The 19891-nt window shown below is 37.0% G+C and overlaps 1 long non-coding RNA gene across 1 annotated transcript; it reads right to left on the bottom strand.

Moving 5' to 3' along the window:
- Positions 1–9853: 9853 nt before the first annotated feature.
- On the bottom strand, positions 9854–12709 carry LOC112973444. The gene is made up of 3 exons (XR_003255982.1): positions 12582–12709; positions 11234–11372; positions 9854–10117 (listed from the first exon to the last, which is right to left on the bottom strand). It is a non-coding gene; the product is annotated as an uncharacterized LOC112973444 (long non-coding RNA).
- Positions 12710–19891: the final 7182 nt, after the last annotated feature.

Raw genomic sequence — 19891 nt, 5'->3', positions numbered from 1 at the left:
GTGATATGGCTTTTGCAAATGTAATGTTTTACGATGGAAATATTTTGACAGACTTGTGGTTGAATTCTAAGCAGCTGTTATCAGATGAAAGCAGCTAGTGACCTTCAGAATGTACTGCACTCCCTAACCCTCAAGGTATTTTGAAATGTCATTGACCTAAGGAGATCAGTGGTTTAGGCTGCTCATATAACAAAAGCTGATTGCAGTGGTCCTTGAGTAAAAATGTGCTAAGAAGTACAATATATACCTTTCCTTTCAATTTTAGATGAACTTCTATTATAATTCTAACAAACAAGTAGGTAAAATACTTAAATTCAGGAATGGTCATGAAATGGTTACTGTAAAGTATCCTAACTAGACACATTTCTGTATTTTATATTTCTTTACATCCTTTGTAGATTAGCGTAAACATGATTAATTAATCATGAAAAGCAACTCCTACAGAGTAGAAGCAGGATTTTAGCTTCCAAAGCAACTTCCCTGCCAGACCTGAAAAATCTCATTCATTGTCAAGCAGTGTCACTCTTCTAAACCAGCCTTTGATACCATGAGGTGCAGCAACCAAGAATTGCAGCAGTCTGCCTGTTTTTTGACATGGATACAGGATTGAAATATACTGGGCTATTTGCACCATCTGGTACATGCATTTCAGTTGAATGAAAGCAGATGAACTCCTGGGCACTTTGGTGATGAAACACCAGCAGAAAAGGAAACAAAACCCAAGAGACAAAACAGTGTTAGTAAAGAAAAGAAAGCTGAATTGGTCTCATTTCTGGACTATGGAAGGCCATCCTCTAGGTTTGCTCGCACTTGACATGTGACTATGCATTTGACTCCTTGCATGTTTGAAATGGGAATGCATTAGATTAAGCAGAATGCTCTAATGATCCTTTTTAGTTTTAAAATCTAGGGATCTATAAATATGTATATATCAATGTTTCTGTGACTATGATTTGCAGCTGTCAATCAGTTTGCATTTGTGGCTGTAAATTTTCATTTCACTAAATTTTTTATGTAGTCTTCTGAAAAGAATAAAAGTCTACTCTGCATCTCGAGATTTTAGACAGAAGAGTAATGCATGATTAACAGTATGCTGAGAGGTGTCACATTCACATTAACACTGATGTGTGAACCAGTGGTCAAATGGCAGATTACATGTCTGTCACAACACATCAGGGCAGTATTCCAGTCTGCCAGCTTTATCCTGCCCAGCTTCTTCAAACAAAGAGTTCTTCAGAAAAATCTAGCACAAAAAAAATGTCAAGCCTTTGTGGTAAAAAGAAGTCTGTGTCACGGTCAAGCTTTCTGAAGTCTTAATAACACCAAGTGGCAGAAGGGCTTACTCACAGTCACATAACCTTGCAGGTTCATGGAAGTCTATAACACAAATGTTGCATATGCGGCCTTATCAAAGATTTTCTGCATGATAAGTATATTACTGAAAAAGTACTATGGCTGGCATATTTCAATTTGGAGAAAGGATGCCAATTCTATCAAGGCTAGAAAAACTCTGACCCAATTCCAAGAGAAAAAGCAAGTTTCTCAAATATCATTTGAAGCAAGAAGTTCCAATCCATTGGAAATGTCATGAAAAGTGTCCTTTTCCTTTCATCTTAAAGTCAGAAACTTTATTTTGAAAGTGGATAATTAACTAGCAGCTTGATTTCTTAATAGCAAATAGTCACACCTGGAGCTGAAGTGACTTTTAGTGGGTAATGATGTCTGAAGTCAATACACATAATGAAGCTGAACATATTTTCAATCCCCTGGGATGCTTTTGTATATTAAAAGCAAAATTTCAGACAATAATTGTAATATCTTTTGCACAATCAAAAATACTTTCTGGGGGTTTAAAAATGCTTTCTAGAGGTTTGTTGATATCATGCTCACTTGAACACTGGCTGACTTCTTGTACTCTGTAAGTCCCAAAAGAGCCCCTGAACTCTCACAGAAGTTAAATTGTTCTTTTACCAATTCTCTCACTACACTGGAAACACAAAATGGAAGATATCAGAGCTAAAATGTGGACAACTTTTAAGGAACTTAAGATCCAGATTCCACTTTCAATAACACCCAAGTCACATAGGTCTTCTTTACAATATAAAAATATATCTGCTGAAGAATATTTTCAAAATACTGTACTTCTGACTGTTTAGCATGTGAGCCAGTATTTGGACAGAGCCCAAAATGAATAGCTGAAGTATTGTCTTGGCTCATCTCTTAAATGTTAATATGTGTTTACTGTATGTAATGGACTTGATGATTACCTCTCTTACAATGCTTTAAGCATTGACTTTAGTGGAATTACTCCTGATTTATACAAGAACAAGAACTGGAAGATCAATACTATGTATAGATAGGAGATATAGATGTATATTTATAGAGATAGATATATAAAATATTTTATATTAAACATAAAAATATAGTACTCCTTAGAAAGTGATTATTTGGATTTCTACATTGATTCTGCTTGGATATTCATTTCTATATAAATTATTGCAAAATTCAGTCCTTCATATCATCATTTAGGTTTTACTAAAACGCTTCTCTCTGCTCACAATTTAAAATATTTAAGAATACTTGTTTAGGTGCCTAGACCTCTGAATTTATATAGTGCATGCAAATTTACTTTAAAACTAGTCTATTCTGATGATGGGCACTTTTTATAATTTTCCTTTTTGTAACTGTAAATTAATATGTCATAAAAAAATATACCACTGTTTTGTTAGAGAGACCAAGTTCAACAACATTCAGATGAGTCACAATTCAGTTTGTCAGGCTTGGCTTCCTTTCATCATTTTTTTTTTATTCCTGACACTATGAACCTGCTGGTACTGTCATAAGATGTAAAATTTCTTTCTGTACACATTTTGTTTCTCATTTCTGTATGAATGGCTCCTATGTCTTAAGGCATAGAAATGTTATTTTCTATGGATTGAATATAGGCTTCTCAGGAATAACATAGGTATGGCATGTTACAAACAGAAAGAGTAGCTAGAGGGTCTGTGTTCCACCTCTAGCTATCTTCTTTCTAATTCACTTAAAGTCACTTACATAATCATTGTTAAGTAAAGGTCTCACTATTAGAGCGCTGTACCTAAAAAGCAACTATAACTGCACAGCACAGCATGGTGTTATAAATGATACAGAAGTATAATATTTTATATTCAAAAACAGATAGAAATCTGTGGACACAAGAAAAATGAAATGATTTTTAAATATTCATTAATTTAATTTTTATATTCAAAGACGTAATCCTAAGGAAATGCATTAGTTCTCCTAAATATACATTTGAGCAATGTAAAAGAAGTATCAGGAAAGCCTAATACTGTTCTGGCACGAAGGGGAGAGGCATATTTGTATGAAAATACTCCCAAGAAAATTGGAGCTGATACACAGAGTTTATTATCTGTTAGAAGTGCTGTGCTCAGCGCTTACTGAGCATTTTACAAGTGGGATTTTCAAAAGCACTTAGTATTGGTCAACTCTGTTTCTGTCAAGTTTTATGGAGATTCACGATAATTTTTGCAGAAGCAGAAAACCTAGAGTTTTTTGAACTCTAGGACAAGATTCATGGGAGAGAACTGTGTTTTTAAAGTAGCAGTTAGGTATCTAAATAAAGCAGCAATATTTTATTCTGTAGCATTCACAAAATCCTGACTGAGCTTATGCCTGTAAGTGTCTGAAGCAGCTCAGCATCTACATCTTCTGCAAATAGTATTCCTGTAATATCTTGTTAGACACAAGCTGAACAATCTATACTTTCACAACACCAAGAAAAGTATCAACCACCTCTCAAAGCTCAGTTTAATTTGCAGATTGATTTCACAACTCAGCCTGCGGGCCTGATCTTACAGTATGCATAGTATACTTAATACCCCACAAAACACGGCCCAGAGGTGGTATTGTGCATCTATGTAGATGTAAGAGACTGAATCTGAAAGCATCGTTTACTTATAGCTGTCAGTTAAAGACTAAATTGTCCTTGTTAGGGTTCGCTTTTGCTTGTGTGGTTCATTTCAAAAATGGTTTATACATCTGGAATTATTATACTATAATGAGTCATCAGTTAATTATTTTTGACATCTAGGATGATAAAAATATACTAATATTACAGTTATTAATAGTGTTGGCCTACGTTTATGAGACCCAAACATAGCAAACTGCCATGATTGTCAGAAAAATTGCCTAACACTCGCACTTTCATTTTTAAAACTGCATGGGTATTTTCTGTATCTAAGTTCTGTAAAGAAAAGCATAACCTCCCTTTATGTAACTGCAGAGAAGCAGTGTATAACCTACCTTAGTTTAAATGCCTTTCAGCAAAGTGCATGATGACTACACATGCTATCAAAAATAGTCTTCGACCACATGCTGCATAAGGATACCAGCGAAATACTTCATAAACAGACAGAATGTAAACATGCACAAACACACAAACCACTAATGCCATAAACAACCTCAAGCACAGTACAAACAAAATGCACACCAAAAAACCTGCTTAAAAATTCATATTAAGGAAAAATATACTTTCAGTGCCTGAGAATTTGTTTGACTATTTATTATAGTCAAACAGTTCACAATGGCCCCTGGATGAAACTTCTGCCAAAGCTCTAGAAAGCATGCATTATCGCTGTCCCTTGATCAATATATGTTATGTATTTGTATATGATCAGTCTATGTAGCTCTTCTTGTTCTCCATGCATAAGTCACCTGATAAAAATAGGCAACCTTTACATGATATGTGATTGTGTGTATCCAGGTGCTTATCATAGCTACAAAACCCAGTAATTATTAGGTAAGGAGTTGGGTATTCAGCAAATATAACAATCTAAATCAGTGGATGACTGTGAAAGGGGAAACTTTCATTTGCATGGACTCAATTTATTTCTTATATAAATCCACTTACTTCGATGGACTATACCACTTAGTATCTGTAGGTAAATTTACTTCTACACAGAATTTAAAGAGTTTTGTTCTCATTAGCCTGATTACAATGCAAATGAGAATGCTGAGGGCCTCACAATGGCATTAAATGCTAAACATTTCAGTACCTAAATTGGCACTCTGCTGTCAAATGAAACCCTTAGCTCAAGTTTGGCAGGCAGAGTGGCTGCAGACAAAATTGAAGAATAGGATTTATGTTACTGAGCAACTGAGAAGGTTTCTGCTAAGTAGGAAATACAGAGAAGGAAGTCAGAGCTCAGAACCTGTCCCTCAGAGTTAAGTGTATTAGTTTAGTCTGAGGTTCCCCCCCGCCCCCATCTCTTCTGGGAAGGGTTGTGAGTTAGGAACAAAATAGCACCCAGGTTTAAAATAGAAATTGCAAGATATAATCACATAACCATATAACCTCACGAAAAATGACTCCCAGCTTCTTCCCCTATCCTTTCACTACTGATGTGGCAAACAGCATCCAAGTGTTGTGGCAGGTTCTGCACTTTGTAGTTAGTGGCTGGCCAGATACTAGCTACTGAAGTAACTCTAATCTCCTCACTGGAGCTCCGACTTTGGATTTCTTGCTTCTTGCACAGATGTTTATTCTCACAAAAGCTGTGAGAACGTTGAGTTCCCCAGACCTTTGTCAGATTCAGTTACATTGGCCAAAGGCTTAGAGAAAAAAATGTGGCAGAAGGGGGCAGATAAAAGATGGATAGGAACCAGACAGTGTGTGTCTGATTTCTTAAGGCTAAACCCACTCTATTCCAATAGTTAGGATACTTAGCTGGACACAGGATACCTAGATTGGCATTCGCTGAAAATCAAAAATGAATGGAATAGTGAGCAAACTGGTAAGATGTGCTGGGAAAAGAGCCAAAGTTCAGGCCCAACACAAATATGAGCATAGGTTCTCCAGGCTTCCCAACCAGTGGGTTATACAAAATACTGAGGTAGAAGATCTTCTAGGGCATGTCTAAGCTCTCATTTTAGATGCCTGTGCTAAGTGCCACCTCAACAATAGGAGTTTTAAGGAGCACAATGAAAAATGCGAATGGTCTCAAAGTAAACTAGTGTCAGAATATGACTATATTAAACCAAACAAGTTTAACTGATGACTAAACAGACTGTGCTGTGGGTAGTGATTTATAAGTTCTCATGATTCGCACTGGGGCAATTTAACCACCACTAGCTGTCTATCCAGGCACCAGAGATCACTGCCCCCATAGCAGAGACAGGATGTCCAATCCCAAAATGCTGTTGTTTATAACTGAGGATATTAAAGTAACTTCAATTAGTGGCCATGCAAAGTAATAAAGAATTTCATGTCTCAGACTGGTTGAGGGGTGATATGGCATCTTTTCATCCACACCGTCCAGCAGATGCCCCAGGAGAGTTATTATATCAGCTACATACTCAAATTCAACAAATGAATCTTCATTACCAGTTTGCACTGATTAAACTAGCCAAATTCTAAATTAATTCAATTAAATGAATATAACTTTTGCATTACAGCTCAGCCCTCAGAAAAGAAGCACTTGTTAATTAGATTACTTACATTTCTTTGTTTTCATTAACACTTGTTTAATCTGAACCTGAATAAACAATAGGAAGTAAAGGCCTTTTGTGAAATTTTCATTAAAAGAATCAGAGTATGGCAAAAAAGCATTTCTGAATACTCCAGAAAGTCTTCAGGAGATGGAAAACCAAACTATCACTGATATTTCAGAATTTAGAGATAAACACAAAAAAAATTTTTACCCACATGGGCATGGAAAGAAGTAGGAGTTCCTAAGGCTTTTTCAGATCTTCTTCTAAATCAGAAGGAAGTAACAAAATAGTTCTTTTCTATTTCTTTACCCTTCAGATCATGCTTATACACATCTTTAAATGTTCTCCTTTATTATCTATACATCCATATTACCCAAATGTCTTTTCCTTGGTGGCCGTCTGGCTCTGAAGAATGCTGATTAAGATGAACTGTGTATGCCTGCCCATTCTCAGCAGAAGCAAGGTTTTTTTCAATCTTTTCATTCTGACAAAAGATCAGCTTGGGACAATCAACACTAGTGCATATTTACAAATTGAGATTTGTGAATTTGCTGGCTAGTACAAAATGTAACATCATACTTTAGTAAATTTAGAAAAGCTTTTCTGCTCATGGCAATAGAATCCTGATACATTTTGGTTTTTCTTTTCCTCAGGTAGCAGATAAAGTAGCTCCTAGAGATACGGTTATGATATTCCTTGTTTTTATATAGCATTTACTTACTCATACAAATTGTTTTGTAACAACAATCCTCTATTGTTCCAGTGAAGCCATTTTAGTTAACATATAAAATTTAGAGCTGCTAAAGCTTTGGCTTTGGCCTGGGTGAGTATTATCTGCCTGAAACCATGCTTGATTTGGGAGGGTTTGGCTATGGTGGTGCAACTCCCGCGACACAACTTCAGGCTTTGGGCCAGTAGGGGATATTGAAGTGCCTTTGCAATAGCTGAGTGTGACTCAGTGATTAAAGATGTCAGGTAACTTGGAGCTCTGTTACAGGAAATAAAGTTTTGGCCAGAAGCCTTTAAACCCAAACACTTGTCTGTGTGTTTATTAATGTCATCACTAGAGGTACATGTAATATATAGTTAAAAAAAACAATGCTCTATTTTTTTAAACTGGATTTATAAAGTCCAAACGTTTATTTAGAAATTAAACATTTTGGTATTGAGGTCTCTAGGAAATGTTGGCAGTGGAAAAATTAACCTACACCAGATGGCAGAGGTTAAAGAAATACTATAAAATATGGCTTCTATTCATACAGTTCTCAGACAAACAGAACCCTAAACAGCAAAAACCTGTGAAAGTGGAAAACCTTTTCATTTGCTTACATTTCTCTTTGCTACTCAGCAAACCTGAGAGGTATTGTATCATCACGTATCAAGAAAGTAATATGCCAGATTGTTGTAACAGGTGGAATATGTTTGTTTGTAACACGTTGAATCTGAAATAAAGGACCAAAGTTACTAATGGGTTCTACCAAAACATCTACAAAATCTAAGTACCTCATATTTGTACCTGCAAAAGTAAATGGGTAAATCTTTTGAGTAAATGGGAATTTGAGTTAATAGCTCAATTTTGCACACAAAACATAAAAACTACACTTTTAAACTATTACAAATTCAAATACTCTGGCTAGGTGAAAATGTTTGCTGAAAAGATTAATTTGCATTAGCATTATAATTAACCACTTCATAGTTATAAAAAAAAGATAAGTTGAATACAGATTAGATCTAGACTTTATCCTATTTTACTTAAACTTCATCATCTCTAAATTCTTAGTTTATTTTTTTGTTTCTAAAGGTTCTTATAAGCACAACCGTTTTGTAACTTCAGTGTATTAGACATTGCTTCCTTACATAGTATTTAGTGACTCTGTCATTATTATAATATAAATACTTCATTATACTATAAATGCAGCATCTTCCATAATTTTGTCACTTCAAGAACCAACTTTAAACCCCAATGTCGAAAGCATAACATGTAGTATAACGCATTTTCTTATTATATATGTAGTTACGGGATTTTAAAAAGAGAGAGAGAGAGAGAGAGAGAGAGAGAGAGAACTCTGATGTCAACATTGGGCACAATGGACCAAGCTGTCAAAATATTCAGTTGTCAAAAATGCAGATGGCATAAAAGCACAGAATCAGATCAGTTATTGGAGTTCCTTTTAATAGGAGCTATTGTGGGGATTTTTAAAAGCGACTCGGTGCCTGTGAGTGGGTAGCCAGTAAGCTTTTCAAGGATACCTAGACATCTCTTCAAAGTTCTGTTTATCTGAACAGTTAGGGACCTAATACCTTGAAAGGCACAGTCCAATGTCCAAGACAGAAGTAAATCTGGTCCCAGATAACCAACGGTTAAAAAGAAAAACAGCAAGGGGTCTGAAGAGAGAAAAGCTCCCTGAAGTCTAGTCCTTTTGACTCAAAATAAATAAAAAGAGCTGAACCAAACGGAAAGCTCTGCACAATGAAAACAACTAGTGAGCAGTAAACATGCAGCAAAGTATTTCTGTATCTGAAGTTTCTGAGCTGAAACGGCAGTACTAATGAAATGGCGCTAGTAAGAAAGATGCAGATGAGCGACGAGCTACGTGGCTGATGCGAGAGTTCAGCCGGGGGCAGCCTCTGCACTTCCCTTCCTGAGACGTGCCCAAGGGACAGGGAGGAACCCCGCAATTCGGAAGGGGCTCACAGCTGCTACGAGTGCTTTTCTTCTTTCTGCCCACTCCATTTTTGCCCCTTGCCTGTAAGAATAGTGGTATTTCAGTGTGCATACAAAGCCCCTTTGCAATGGATAGAGTCAGTGTTCATAATAAACCCATCTCTTATTGCTAGGCAACACTGAGCAAAGTGAATTTGTCACTTCTGTTTGGTGCAACTTTCAATTTCACCTCCAACTGTAACAATATAGCCTGCTATATTTTAGACGCCACTATGGTTGGATGCCATCCCAGGAAAGATGTGAACTACTACTGACAGGGAGTGAATGACTGGCAATGGGCATAAGCAGTTTTCTGATTTTTAAGCCATGACATATAATTAATTGCTAGATTTTGTCTTCTATGAAAGTCATACTTCATGATTCCTACTTACTGATTGCCTTTTAGATATTGCAAATGTAACATGCAAATTCCCAGACAGGTGAATTTCTGTTTGCATGTTGACCTCTTTTCATGTGGTGCTTGCTCCATTCAAATTTCTCTGCATCGGCTGTCTTTTTGAGGGATGACTATATATAAAATTCAGATTTTACACACCCCCAATCAAGTCAAAGTACGATTATTTCTAAGGCATACATAATTATTTGTTTGAATAAATATGCTCCTTACCTCAAGAAATGAAGGTTCATGTCATAAAAGATACTGAGCAACTCTCATGCACTGCTGAATACCCTTAGTATCCAACACCACCGATTATTGAGGCAGCTCTGATTATTGGAGAATGAGGACTGTAGTTATATTTTTTATATGAAATAATTCCCCCATTCAAGATAAGTTTAATTCTATTGCATGCTATCTAGGCTCTTTCTGATTACAGCACTGATAGTCCTGTTTTAAAAATTTGTACATGATTATTCAATCTGGCTATTAGRTTACCGCTCTTCAATCTTCGAAGAATATTAGGTCTGTTTGGAGACAAGAAAAAGGAAAATTGAAAATTTATATCATTCCACCACCTCTGGTTAAGATATAACTAGAAAAAAGGACAAATTTTCTACTTCAAAAAATACACATTTAAAAAAAACCTTCTTCATAAATTATTTCTCTAATCTTTAGAAATATTTCATGATTTCATAAATTACAGAAATGTGCCAAAAAACTGAGAATAATATTTTAGTCTTTGCATATTTTCACTGACTCACTGAAAACAAAAGGAGTTTCTGTAACTGTATGAATGAACTGTGGCATGTGCATATTCTTTTAAGAAAGGCCAAGGGTGCAGTTCTATTTTCTTAGCTCTGCTTTCATATTTATGTGTCTCATTTCCAGCTCATTGCTGATGCCTTAGTTGCACTATCCATCAACACTTTTATCCTCCTTGTTCCTCAAAAAGAACATAAAATCCTTTTTTATGTGGTGGTAATATTATTGCAAATAAAAGCAAATACCAAAATCTTTATTAGTCTGCCAAAATAATAAACTATTTAATAAAAGCATGCTGTAAAAATAAGGTCATTTGCATCACTCAAGTTTCTTGCAGGAAATAAAGAGAATTATTGGTCAAAAAGTACAAACTGACAGCAATTATTTCTGTTGTTGATCTAATGCTGCCTGAAAATGGGTTAAAAAATGCACTGAGGTTTTGCAAGTTTGCTGTCTTTAAATGTTTGTTTTAAATGCTGTTGTGTACAGAGGAGCCTGGGAGAATCAAAATTTTCAAAGCTCTGTTTTTTTTACCAATCTTCTCCATAATTGAAGAAGGAGAGAGTGGATAGACCCTATTAGAAATCTTTACTGCAAAGCTCATGCTGACCTTCTGACTCCCTTACTGCCACAAGATTTATCATCTAAATATTTACCATTTTTATATTCAGTATTAATTGTATTTGGTTAGGATTTGTGTCAGCTTTAGCTATATTATTTTTTTCACTTTTTTCTTTTGTCATTCTTGCAGACAGATCAATATAAAGCTTTTATTTAAGAAGTTGGTTAAATGTTTAAAGTTAGTCAAAACATGTTCTTTTAAAATCATGAATCTAATGTCTGATCCTTTCTTCTTATTGTATTACAAACCTACTGACCATCATTTTCTCACTCTGCAGTTTCTCTCCCCGTCTGGCAGTTCTGCAAGTATGTTATTGATAGAGCGTAGAAAAATCAGTTGCCGTGCTGAGATTTAAACACTGTTTGTGATATCCTTGTACACTTCCCAAGAAGAACCTGCATATAAATATTAAAAATAAGCTAATTACAATTTTTTCCTCAGACATAAAGTATTTACCTTGCTTGCCATAATCTAAATGTTAGGGACAGATCCTTGGAAGAACTAAGAATTAAAAGGTTTCAGAAGGATTCTTTTTCTGTAATTCTTACAATGCTATTTTGTACCTTACACAGTTGTGAAACCCTATAAATCTCAGAATACTCGGCAAAGTGTAATTGTGCCCACTTTACAGACAGAGAAACTGAAACAAAGAGCAGCTGAAGTTGCACGACGGATCATGCAACAAGTTATTGACCAAACAGAGAATAAAATTCCAAGATTCAGATTGCTGGTGCCGTCTCATATTTTTGAGCTTTACTGCCTCTGCTTCTTAAGTGCGATAGAGATGCTCCACTTATTTAGAGGATGAGACCTGTATAGAGATGAAATATTTTAAAAATACATTATAGATATTGAAATGAGCACTTCATAGAGCCCTGTTAGTATATCTGATCATGCTTCAAACCATAAAATAGCCAGGAGTTATTCTCCTTGCTTCACAGACTGCAGTATGACTGCAGAAACCTGAATTAACTCTGATATGAAATAATGTTTAGGATGTAATGCCACGTGATATGTGCAGAGTAGATAAAAAACATGTGTGTTAGGAGCAGCAATTTTTTTTATTCTGAAGGTGAGGAAAAATTTGTATTTGTTTATATTAGTAGGTTCAGTAATTGTAAGTCTCTGTCTTGCAAACACTTGAGTTGGTTTACACATTCCGGTAAAATTAGCCATATGTTTTCAAAAACTTCAGCTAAATTAGTGGTTTCCAAAGTTGACTTGTTTGGATAGTACTTGCAGTAATAGCAGTTGCTGGAGTAACAGCTCCCACATATATGTAGAACTGTGTACGTGAGCAAGAAGAGGGGTTCAGCTGTTAGGACAATTGTACAATGAAACACATATAATAGTTTCAGAACACTCCACCTAAACGTTTATTAATAAGTGGTATGGTTTAAATTAAAAGCACTTGCATTACATGTGCTTCGTATTTATTGGGATTGCTATGCTATGTATACGTCATTAAGACAAACTGTACAGATGGGATTTTAAAATCTATAGACAATTGTATGAATGTTAATTAGATCTTTGTCTATTCAAGCTAAGATATGCAATAAAATATCAGCAAATCACATTTTTCAGAATATAATATATTGAATTACCTGTAAAATTCAGCAGATTTGCAAAGGTCTTTTAAGAATTATTTCTGAGTTTGGTTGCTGAGGTACAAAAGAATTAAGTAAGTTGTCAGTGGTCAAACAAATCAGTGGCAGATACCTCTAGATGATAATCTGTGATTCAGAAAAATATAGATTATTAAAGTTCATCCCAGCTTCTACAAAAAAAAAACAGGCAGTGGTAATTGGGAAAGTGAAATTAATGCCCACACAGCAAAAAATAGGGATTGCTGGCCCTCTGGATTAACTGCATGGGAGGCTAAAGTCACAGAATCTGTGAAGTGGTTCATAACTTGGGCTTTCAGGTAAATCTCTGCAGACGGATGTTAAACTTCTGCTCTTGTCTCAGTCCTTACTCCTAGACTGCAAAGATGCTGTAATGTTATTGCAGTGGAACAGTGACTTGTGTTTATTCTGTTTTAAATCTGCAAAACTGCATTTTTTTTAAAAATCATAATGCTTATACTAAGATCAGAGACCAGGTATTATAGAACCAATGGGTCAACTAGAGATGATCTTTTTTTTCAAAATCAGTTGTTATTGCTACAGTACTCAGAAGTGTCTCTCAGACTATTGCAAAATATTTCTCTGCTTCAAAGCTTAAACAACATAGAAGAAAGCATACAGACAAAGAAGTGTTAGAAAGGAAGTAACATGCCCTTATTCATAGCACTTGCCCACTTGTCACTCTCAAATTCTCATCTGCCTTTCAAATGTAGTGTAATCTAATTATGCATACTGTATGCTCGTACAGACAATTTCCTCATTTCAGAGTATATGGAGTTTGGTAATGGCTTTTGTACTTTTCCTTAACCTGTTTCAGAAATAGCACTGTCACCATTTGTCTCAGTAATATACAGGATGACGGAAATTGACATTTTTCTATACAGAAGCAAAAGGAGTATTAGTTTTATCAAAGACTAGATCCTCCCTTTCCCTCCAGTTAGATTTGAATTTGGTCACTTCAGGCCTTTCTGTGTAGGATGATTTTAAGCAATAGTCACTGTGGTTGCAGGCTCTATCACCTAATAATTGACCATGACAGGAATTATACGTCCAAAGCCAAGGGGTAGAGTGAATAGCATATGTCAGGGTCAATTATAAGGTGGAAGACCCTGCAACAAAAAAGCCTGCACTGATTAGAGCATGATGTTGACAAGGCAGCTGACACTTCGGTGTTATTTTAAAGGGCACTGTCACAGTCACCCTTCCTTCAGGTCTCAAAATCAGAGTCGTATTATGTCAGTGGTTTATACTACGCATGATGTAATAAAGTTCTGTGGGACACTAAGAGTTATTTTTTGTGTGTGTGTTTTTGCAGTGATAAAATGTTTTCTCTGTGTCACTCAAATTTAAGCTTGCCTGCTTTGCTAATTAGGTCAAAACAGGTCCATACTTAGGAGGTTAATTCTCCCTTGAATAATCTGATTGAGATGAAAACAGTATTAAATGTGATGCAGTTAAACTGTTTTGATTATTAAATTTATTAACATTATTTGTACCAGCAAAATTGAACAGGATAGGAACAGTGGAATACAGAGAAAACAGATATTTTTATTACTTAAAGCAATGTATTTAATATTTCATGCTACAAGAAGATTTTTGCAGAGTAACAAATGGGCCAAATAAGCTGCTGTTTGAATATTCCCCTGCAACTTCAACAGTTTTAACCTACTCAGACGTTCTTAATCAGTGAGGAACTGCCATTTAGTAACTAAGTAACGATCCCAAATTATATACTATCACAATAGGATATTATAGTTCCTTCATAGACTTTCATTGCATCACTTCAGTTTTCTGACTCCTTCCTTTGAAGGCCGTTTCTCTAAACTTCTGTGGCTCTGTAAAAATACCTGAGTCATCTCTGCATTCATGATCCCAGTGGTTTAGCTCAAAATAATGGAGAAGATACTGTAGCTTAACCTCATTAACTAGGCTGCTAATTTCCCTCTGTTTGCATGGGTTATTATCCATTATCACATTTTTCTTGGGTGTTTTGCCGTTATCATATAGATGGCTAACTCCCAATAAATTAAAGCCTAGAGTTTTAGATTCAAAGTTGTTAGATGATGAACACATTACAAGGCTTATTGAGTCTAAAAGATCTTCTTCTCCTCTAGAATAGTTAATTAAAGATCTTACTCTTTTATTCTAACATACAGAAATGCCTCCAAATTTCTGTCTACTGACTCTTCATTGGCAGGTAATATAACTTCATAGGAAACAATTCATGTTAGATAATATTGGGGCTTGGATTTGTATTTGTTTACAATAAAATCACCTCTGATCTACATCGGAATCTATGCCATATTAGACTAGGTCTCACATTCATATTTAAAAATCTTGTGCAAATTTAAAATGGAAATGTTTATTTCTAAAAATCAATTTTTTTTTTCAGGAGGATATTAAAGGGTCTTTAACCCATAAATATAACACCCATGCTTAACTTTTCAATCAAAACCAGCTCCACTGCAATCAAAATAGTGAAATTTATATATGTGTGTACACACACACACACTGCAGGCTTTCTGGTGAGCCAGAGGTACTCAGAATTTTTTTTTTTTTCCACTGAAAGTACTGAAGGAGTTCCTTTAGGCAAAAATATATTAAAATCCCATGGATTAAGCAGAACAGAAAAAAAGGTAAATGAAGAATTTTGCCAGTAATTGTTGTTACTGCTTTTACTAATAAAATAAAAACTTTGAACACTGAAAACAGATCTAGTAAAGTGAAAAAAAAGTCTTCAGCTGCCAGAATATTAAATTTAGCTTGTGCTACTGTCTGCTGGAAAAGGAACATACTAGTTATTTTGATGAAGGTGTCACCTCATAAGATTTTCAATACAGGCTGATTTTATTCATTTGACTCACTGAAGACAGGTAGATCAATTGATAAAAATGAAGGAATACATCAAAAGCTTAGAAAAATTGGCATCATATTAGGACCATCACCTATTACTCAGGAACATATATGATGCTATCGTAGGACTAAATTCTGTGTCTATTACAGTGGGAAATAAACACGGGTCTGAGAGCCTTCTTGAATGTTAAGTAGAGGAATAAGTAAAGTTGCTGGATTTCGTACTCTGCAGAGACAAGATAAATCACCTATGAAAATGACAACCCTTTTCTTATCAGAACCAGGAACTATAGGATTAGCTGTATATATTTTTAATAGAGCACTTAAAAGAAGGAAGCCCATAGCCCTGGTAAGTCATCCTTCCTGTACAGCACAGATCACCAAGGCCGTATCTGTGTGAATGGCTGCAGACAGACCTGAAGTCACTGTGTGCCTACTTCTGTCCAGAACGAGGTCAACAGTGTGACAAGCTGTTTGGGCTAATCTTAGCAGGCCGTATTAGCTTAGGCATAATACACTGTTAGCATGGCTATACAGCATTCAGAGCAAACCTGCTTAAATCTGGTGAGCTTAAAATGTGGACAGAATAACCCTGAGTCCTTCTATACCCAGAAGGGGAAATGTGCCTTCTGAGAAATTCCTTTCATTCAGCTTTTAGTAGTATGTCAATACATCTCATGCTTGCAAAAGCAAAAGTTTTTTTTTCCAAAATTTAATTTCAGTATATCTCAAGGAAGAGTTTATAATACCCTTTCTGCTGTGAAGTAAGTGAAAATTTGGGAAGCTGTCAATGACAAGCAGCTAAGGAGCTCCACAGAAAGTTTCTTAATATAAAAGACAAAAATGTTCTCCTTTAAAATCTAAAAACATTTTTCTGAGTTGCATAAACAGCTTTGGGTGTTAGCAGCAGTGAAAATGCTGCCACCTGTTACACAAGGGAATCTCCTTTGACTGCAGCAGCACTGGAGAGGTATACCTTAATGAGGSGCAGGAATGGCATGTTGCCAACTACACCAACGAAAACCATAACATTCTAGTTTCGGACTTTGCAAGGCAGGTAAAGGAGGAGGTGATTTTCAAAATCTCAGTTTTAAAATGGAAATATTCTTCTAATGTTATGTCTACTCTATCTATGCAGTATTCTGTTACTTATTGGGGATTATAATAGGAAATCTTTTAATTAAGAACTTCAGCAGCTCACCTTTAACTGCCAATCATCGGATAATTGGCCCTTTTCTAATAGGCGCTGCAGCTCAGGTATGCTAAAGTGACTGTTTCTCAGAATAACTTACTGATAGTAAGTTATTTTTGGAATTCATTTATGAGAGAACATAATTAACTATTCCAGGTCATTAGGGATACTGCATTGCTTTTTTAATCCTCTGACAGGTTCCTCCAGTTATATTAATTCATTATTACTATTTTCAACTTTTCAGGCACAAAAGGATGAGAAAGAAACACTGAGCCATTGTTGCCTTTCCGCACAAAGCAGTCAGTACTTCTTCTCTGAGAAGAAAGGCGACTTTGGTGAATTTTTTTGTTGCAGCAGTGCGGGAGCATAGCAGAATGTCTTGGGGCAAACAACTCAAGAGATGATGCACTGTCTTTTGTCCACTGCCATGTGGCAGAACCTTTTAAGAGTAGTGACAGTACACCAGAGCTCATCACGTGAGTTAGAGTGAACAGATTTACTCACTGAATACATTTAAAATAATTTGAAATCAGCACTTTTTGGGGGCAAAATACATCATTTGTTTTGAAACCCACTTTACTAATTCAATTTTGGCACATTTCACAAATTCTATGAGCCAAAACCCACTTATTTTACTTTTGATAATAACTACTGATGTCTTCATCATCAGTGGAAGAAAAAAGGTACAAGCAAATGAGAAAGGCTTTGGTCCTGCAGTGTCATAGGTAGCTTCTGCTTCAAACAGAATGTCTGAATTGATTGCAACTGGAGATTTGTTTTTTCAGAGCTGTAAAACTGAATGCAATAGAACTGTCAGCTGAAAACCAGTAGCATTGTATCAGAGTAGATTAATAATAATGGAGCTTTGTGAAAGCAGGGGACTTGACTTGAGAATTATTCTCCTTCTCAGATCTTCTAACAATACACTATTTAAAAGAGAGCTTTACAAGTGTTTGAATTTGTGTTATAAAGCTGTCTGATTAGAGCTACTGATTTTATGGATTCTCCATTTTCCAAAGAAGCAGAATAACTTATGTACATGATTTTTAGACTTTCCATATACTGTTGCTAAGCACTTTAAACCAACATCTTTTAAACGTTCACAACTACTAGTTCAATTATTCTTTCTTGTCATAATCAAAAATAAAAACACATTTATGTCTCTTTCAAGAAAAGACACAGGTGATGTATGATAAAATAATAACCCAGGTTTTTGCAATAAATCAAAATACCTTTGTTCTGCTTTTTTTTAAWTTTTTTTTAAACAGTTCCTCAGAGGTGTGGTTATTTCCTATCAGCTCATTTTACTATGCAGTATTCCTTAATTTAACTTAGTAGTAATCTCAGCTAAAATACTTGAGTCCCCTGGATTTACAGTTTGAATTCAGAACAGGCTTCCGTTACCAAAACCCCCCCCCTAAAAACAACACCCTACCAAAATCCCTGCCCTTTCATCAGAGCTTCACATCCAAGTAACCTGATTCAGACCATCAAAAATATTTTGAAGAGCAGAAAAGGCTAAGAATTATGTATTAAATCATGGCTATTAAACTAGGAGGTACTCAAACTGTCCTATAAGTAACAGGCCAGTGATGGCCAAAGCAAAAACTGAAGATTTATTTTTTAAAACACCTGATTTTTCATAATCATTCCTATACAGAAAAATCCATGTGGTTACCTTCTCTTCACAACCATTTATCAAATAAATTATACACTGAACCTCAGTTCTTAACTTTTCAGTGTATTTAAGGAGGTATTATCATCTCATATCTATCTATAATTGCCAACTCCTCTTTTACAAGTTTCAGTGACTTTCTGTACAAATCATGCAAACTAAAAAAGGAAAACAGGATCTTCCAAATTGTTTCATGTTCTGTAAAAAACCTTAAATACATTATCTGTCTCACTAGGCCTTGCAGAATTTATTTGAGCACCTTTATCATTATAAATAAAATGTTGTTTCTTCGAATATTTTTTCTCTTTTTTCCTCCATCTTTTCTCTTTCTGGGATCTTTAGACTGAACAGTTTGTTTGCAAGGAACTTATATTTCAGAGTTTTGCACAAGGACTGATTGGTACAGATTGTTAGTTTGTGTTGTATAATATCACGTTACACCGTGCTGATGAGTTAGCACTCACAACGCATAAAGCATACCCTTCATCCCAGCTCTGAGGAACAAAGCCTTTATGTTAGCAATACTGGTGGCTGCAACTAAAATTCAACAGGAATCATGAATCACAGCTCCTGGTCACTGCAATTTACAGGCTGGCGATCAGTGGCACTGCAGATTCCGACGGGGAGCTGTGCAGGAGAGAGGCTCCCCAGGAAGCACCGTGCTTGCCCAGCTGACCCCGCACAGCAAACACCAGCGAGGTGAGCAACAACCTGCGCAGCACCCGTTTCTTAAATCTCCCCATTTTGAACAGGCAGAACCTTTGAAATCCCAGTCCGAACTGTGGGCCCGCAGACTGCTACTCAAAACACCGCCACGAAACCCCCAGCAGCGTTTCCTTCGGTGGAACAGGACTCCTAAAGTTCAGCTAACGACATCGCTTCACCGGCAGAAGTAACCCGCAGGCTTCTGTGGCCTGGGAGCAAGCGGTACATAACGCTTGCTCCAGTCACCACACTTCTGTGCAAAGCTTTTTGTTGATTCAGTCTATAAGCCTAGTGACACGTATCGTATGCATGACGGGGTTGTTCGGAAAACTGACCCAAGATGAGTAACAGGATCACGTTGGATATTTGGCCCGCAAAACCAGGCCCCAGCTGCGCAGGTGGAGATGTCCTGAGGCGGGCGTTTTCGGCAAGGGTCCCGCAGGGCAGCGCTCCTCTCCCCCCGCTCCCTGCCGCAGCCCCGGGGGACACGGAGCCGCGGGAGCGGGGCTCCCTCCCCGCCGCCCCCCCCGGCCCGGCCCCGGCTCCCGCGGCTCGGCCCCGCGGAGCTTCCCGCCTCCCCCGGGCCCGAGCGGTGACTGCGCCCTGCTCTGACCCCGCGGCCGCGGGGAAGGCAGCTGCTGCGGCGCCCGCGCACGGACCTCGCTCCGTCGTTTCACATGCCTTCAAAGCAACCGGCTAGAACGGTTTTATTGCTGCAGGCAGCGGGCGCCAGCCGCCGGCCTCCTAAGGGAACAGGAGCGCGCGAGGGAGCCGCGGTGCAGCCCCCGCCCGGGCCTGCCACCGCCGCCTCCCTGCCCCACATAGGCGCCCGCCGCGGTGCCTATGCGGCCGCCGCGCCGCGCC

This window comes from Apteryx rowi, unplaced genomic scaffold (genome assembly GCF_003343035.1).
Source record: "Apteryx rowi isolate R43461 unplaced genomic scaffold, aptRow1 scaffold_544, whole genome shotgun sequence".
Taxonomy (NCBI): Eukaryota; Metazoa; Chordata; class Aves; order Apterygiformes; family Apterygidae; genus Apteryx; species Apteryx rowi.
This window is presented reverse-complemented; position numbering and strand designations above follow the sequence as displayed.